Here is a 6,000-nt window from a genome sequence, read left to right as displayed (position 1 = left end):
CATAAAATTATTTGTGTTACCATGTGCTCACATTCAAATATTCGATCATCTGAAGCACTCTTTGCCCAGAATTGCTCTGTTGCTTCTTTTGAAGTCAAATGAGTATCATAGTTTCCAAATGGACTTCTCTTTTTTCTTTTCTTTTTATTTTATTTATTTTATTTTATTTTATTTTATTTTATTTTATTTTATTTGAGATGGAGTCTCACTCTTGTCGCCCAGACTGAAGTGCAGTGGCATGATCTCGGCTCACTGCAACCTCTGCCTCCTGGGATCAAGTGATTCTCCTGCCTCAGTCTCCCAAGTAGCTGGGATTACAGGTGCACACCACCACGCCTGGCTAATTTTTTTTTGTATTTTTAGTAGAGATGAGGTTTTACCATTTTGGCAGGCTGGTCTTGAACTGCTGACTTCAGGTGACCCACCCACCTTGGCCTCCCAAAGAGATGGGATTACAGGCTTGAGCCACCGTCACCTGGCCCCAAATAAACTTCTTTTAGTTCTATCTTGCCACTGGCATTTCCAAGTACATGCTGTTAGACTCCCTTCGATCTTAGTTTCTTGCCAAAACCATGCCCTTCCTCAGCTATTGCATTACCAAGTCTTGGTTTACTCCAATGACTATACAAAAATCATGGTTGCAAACTACTTTCTCATTTCAATATTTGGTATGCTACTTTTTCATCCTCAATTGAAAATAGATTAATGAGAAAATGTAAATTTTAGAAAACAAAACAATATTAAAGAGAAAGAAGAAAATTACAATCAGGTGGCGAATCTGGTGCCATACACCCATATCCACATTAACACCGAAATACTAAAAGTTTACCATTTGACAGAGAGTAAGGGAATTCTCTGAGCCATACCACAATCTTTGAAGAAATATTATCTGGCTTGAAAAGACATCTCTATCTTTAGTCAAGATCCAATGGCTGATTGTTAAACATGAGGTCTTGGAAGAACCAATCTCAAAAACAAAACAAATGTTCTTTCTGAATATTGGTGCACCCCCAAATCTGCTACTCTTTGCTTCAGTAGCTTACTATTATTTTGAGTCCTCCCAAAATAATGATTGTTATTAAAATAGCAACAATTGTTATACAAATAATATTCATAGAACATAAATTTTATGTTGAGCAATCGGCTAATTATTCACAAATATAAACGTACCATTAATATCTGCATTGAAATATGGGCAAGTGGTGTTTCTGACTGCATATTTAGGTAGAAATGCTGACTCTTGTTTCGTGGGTGTAAAGCAACTCATGCTCATTTCAGAAATCATTAAGTGAGGAACAGAAGAGTTAGAGCAATCCCATTGGCTAACAGGTCTTGCAAGGGAAGATTTTAAGCCTATTTAAGAAGATGCTTGAAAGAAAGTGGTAATAATAAATAATTTACCCAAATATGTACAAAAAGGACTTGTGGAAGGCATGGAACAAAAACTACCGGTCCTAGGAAACCAGAAAGTACCTCATCTGTTTATCAGTTAAAGATAGAACCCAGGAAATGAACAGAAAAAAGGTTCATGTCTTCTAAAACTTGGGGCAGGGTTCTCCTGTATTAACGTCTCTAGTAGGAAGGATTCCCAAAGGTGCACTGCTTCTCCAAGATTTCTGTTCCCTGGTTATTCAGTCAACCATTAATCCCAGTTTTTGAAAATGGTTTCTGTGCTTCAGGTTTCAAACTGACTTACTGCTTCTTGTTTGTTTGTTTCATTTTCCTTACCTCTCTCTATGTAAGAAATTGCACATACATGGCCGGGCGCAGTGACTCAGGCCTGTAATCCCAGCACTTGGGGAGGCTGAGGCAAGTGGATCACGAGGTCAGGAGATCGCGACCGTTCTGGCTAACACGGTGAAACTCCGTCTCTACTAAAAATACAAAAAAAAAAAAAAAAAAAAAAAAAAATTAGCTGGGTGTAGTGGTGGGCGCCTGCAGTCCCAGCTGCTCGGGGTGCTGAGGCAGGAGAATGGCGTGAACCCGGGAGGCAGATGTTGCAGTGAGCAGAGATCACGCCACTGCACTCCAGCCCGGGCAACAGAGCAAGACTCTGGCTCAAAATAATAATAAAATAATAATAATAATAATAATAAAATAAATAAATTACATATACATAAACGTCACACACACACAACACACACACGGAGTTACGTACTCGATTGTGAAGAAGTTGTTCCCTTTACCTAAAGTGAATTTTCATAGTTTCAAATTGTTATTTTCCATTATCATGCATTCCTCAATGAGGACAATGTATCTCTTCTTTGTTTTACCTCAACAGAAAATGTCTGTGGCTGTCTTATAGCTCTACTGTCTGACATTTTATTTTCAGTGATGGTCACGGTTTCTGACCAGCTCTGGCTGGGCTAAAGGAGGTGTCCATCCACTCCAGAACCCTTCCTGAGACTAAGGGGGACAGCCATGGATGCAACCCATGAGCCAGTCGTGTCTGAGAAGAGGGAGCCCTGGAAACCTCATGTTCTGTCTGAAGCTGTTTGTTTATTTAACAGGAAACTCAAAACACTTTCAGAGACTGAAGATAGTTCCGGGACCAATGTTTTTGTCATCTTCACATAAACCAACGTAAGACAAAAAATGCTGACATATAACGTGCCAGTTATTCCCGCAGAAAGCAAAATTAACTCCATATATTTTAAGGTGAGTGCTGACAATTTGCTAGCAACCCTCACTCTCAGCGCCTCCTTGGCCTCCGGGCCCACTCTGGTGGCGGTTGAGGAGTCCTTCAGCCTACCAAGGGCACCTTGGGAGCCCTTCTCTGGGCCGGCTGAGGCCAGAGCTGCCTCCCTCTGCTTGTGGGGAGGTGTGGAGGGAGAGGCGCGGGCGGGAAGCTGGGCTGTGCTCCCGGGCCAGTGTGAGTTCTGGCGGGCGCAGGCTCCGTGGGCCCAGCACACGGAGCACACTGAGCAGCTGGCCGGCACCGCCATCCCAGGGCAGTGAGGAGCTTAGCATCAGGGCCAGCAGCTGTGGGGGAGATTGCACCTGGTCCCCTAGCAGTGCCGGCCTGCCTGCGACTCACTCAAATTCTCGCCGGGCCTTAGCTGCCTCCCCGCAGGGCAGGGCTCATGCAGTCTGCCATGTCTGAGCTCCCCTCCTCCAGTCGGTGCCCTGGTGGCCTGAGCCTCCCCCATGGGCGCCACCCCCTGCTCTGTGGCACCCAGTCCCCTTGAGAGCCCAAGCGCTGCCAGCTAGGTATTGGCATGCAGCTCCGCCTGCAGGCAGGGTGCAGGATCCACTGGGTGAAGCCAGCTGGGCTCCTGAACCTGACGGGAACTTGGAGAACATTTATATCTAACGGGAGGATTGTATGTACACCAATCAGAACTCTGTGTCTAGCTCAGGGTTTGTGAATACACCAATTGGTACTCTGTATCTAGCTAACTCTGTATCTAGCTAACTAGCACTCTGTAACTCTGTCTAGCTCAAGGATTGTAAATGCACCAATCAGCACTCTGTCAAAATGAACCAATCAGCTCTCTGTAAAATAGACAAATCAGTTCTCTGTAAAATGGACCAATCAGCAGGATGTGGGTGGGGCTAGATAAGGGACTAAAAGCAGGCTGTCCGCCCTAGCAAGCAGCAACCTGTTTCAGTCCAGTTTGGTGTTTGCTCTTTGCTGTAAATCTTTCAGTTAGTCACTTTTGGGGTCTATTGTGAGAGCCGTAAAACTCACGGTGAAGGTCTGAATCTTCACTCTTGAAGCCAGCGAGACCACGAACCCACAGGGAAGAATGAACAACTCCAGAAGTGCTGCTTTCTAAGTGCACTCACTACAAGGTCTGCAGCTTAACTCCTGGCAGTGAGACCACGATCCCACCAGAAAGAAGAAGCTTCAGACACATCTGAACATCTGAAGGAACAAACTCTGGATACACCATGTTTAAGAACTGTAACACTCACCATAAGGGTCCGCAGCTTCATTCGTGAAGTCAGCGAGACCAAGAACCAACCAGTTCCGGACACAAAGGGAAGTGGGTACAATTTACAGAATTAGGTGCATAGAAGACATCTGGAAGGAAGAGAAGAGTGGGATGCAGGCAGCCACTCTGTGCTCAGGATCACACCAAGTGGCAGGAAGGTATGGATGGAGTGGTGCCACTTTCGCTGCTCTGGCTTAGTCACACGTCCCTGCTGAAGCTCGCCTTAGAAGAGTCATCTTACTCAGAATGATTCCCGGCTGCTACTGGACAGTCGCACCTTTGTGGTCATCCTTGCTGGCAGAAAGAGTAGTTGGAAGAAAACCTCCTGTCTGCCGTGTATCTCCTGCCAGTGCTTGTAGCTGACAAATAGGGTTTTCATCCTGAACTTAACCTGCAAAAAGGTCTATATAGAAAAAGGTGTTATCTTTCCATCTTTTATTGTACAAGAACACTTCACTAAAAAAGGCCAAAATTCACACCTGAAATCCCAGCAGTTTGGGAGGCCAAGGCGGGCGGATAACGAGATCAGGAGATTGAGACCCTCCTGGCCAACATGGTGAAACCTCGTCTCTACTAAAAATACAAAAAATTTGCTGTGCGTGGTGGCATGTGCCTGTAATCTCACCTACTTGGGAGGCTGAGGCAGGAGAACTGCTTGAAACGGGCAGGCAGAGGTTGCAGTGAGCCAAGATCATGCCACTGCACTCCAGCCTGGGCAACAGAGCGAGGCTGTTTCAAAAAAACGAAGTCCAAAATTGAGCTGAATGAGCCACTCCACATTGTTCTCCACCCCACACTTTACTGCTTCAAAGACTCAGACTTTCCGTACCTGTAGCTTCTGTGCACTGACTGTCCAGCTCTCAATTTCCCAGCATACGATGTTCCCAGGACAGCCTCCTCCCTGCCCTGCATACAAACAATTCTCCGTTGGTATGTTTGTTTGTCTGGCTTGCAGCCTTAGAATGAAGAAGAAATTGTATCCAAAAAGACATAATCCAAGCACAGCTTTCTACTGTGGTATTCCGCTGCATCTTTTATTCAATTTCAGAGAATACACGATGTGAAATCTGTCTCTCTACTGCATTGGGTTCAGCTGAGGCTGTTCCTTTGTGTAGGCTAACAGGGACATCACACATGTCTTTTCCTTTAATTTTTCTATTTATCTTCAAATATCTATTTTTCAAGATAAATTGTAAGTTTGGGCAATAGTTTGGCTATTAAGCTTAATTTAGTGAGTTGTAAGTTTTGTTTCCTTTGTCTTAAAATACGTAGGTGCTGGAGAAGCTCTATCAGGAGGTGGTTTCTAGGAATAATTTAACCCAAACGTCCTATAGGTGATGTTTATGGTAATTCATTAAATGTGTATGTAGACAATCCTCATAAGATTTCAATATTCTGGTAGTAACCTTAATTAAATGTTGTGAAAGCTTTAAGCTATCAGAAATAAATGATGTAAACAGAGTAATATCTATTACTAACAATTGTTCTCATAGTTCTATGGAAAAATCTGTGTTTAATTATCATTGAATCACAGTTAAACCTATGGCGGACCCTTCTGGTAGAAAGAGGAAAATCAAAATATACTTTGTGTATCCTCTAACTAACCCACAGTAGCTAGAAAACAAAGAAGTGGAAAAGTGGCACAATAAATCTTTATTGTTCCACTATTTTTTTCTGACACAACCTTGTACATTACTTAGGAGCAAAGATAGGGCATTTTTGGACAATTATGCATAGGAGGAACTGAATGAGTTTTGATTTATATTGGCCAAGGTCTCCTCTAACCCTATTCAATCTTATTAACTGAATAGGATTTCTGAATTAGAGTTATTAATCTTTCTTATCATGATTTTTCATGGATTTTCAGTTATTCAATGAGTTTGGATCCACTGTATTTTGTAAATGCTCAAATTTTCATAAATTTTCTGTTGGGAACTCCTTCAAACTGGATATTAGGTTCTTTGCTGTTATCCCATTACTACTTAAAAGCACATTTACTTTGTGGTAAAAGGTACACCAGGGTCTGATTGAACCTTCTATTCCCCCAACTGGAAATCAATCA

The sequence above is a fragment of the Rhinopithecus bieti genome, unplaced genomic scaffold (genome assembly GCF_001698545.2).
Source record: "Rhinopithecus bieti isolate Rb0 unplaced genomic scaffold, ASM169854v2 scaffold_8220, whole genome shotgun sequence".
NCBI classification, from domain to species: Eukaryota; Metazoa; Chordata; class Mammalia; order Primates; family Cercopithecidae; genus Rhinopithecus; species Rhinopithecus bieti.
Note: the sequence above shows the minus strand (reverse complement) of the source record.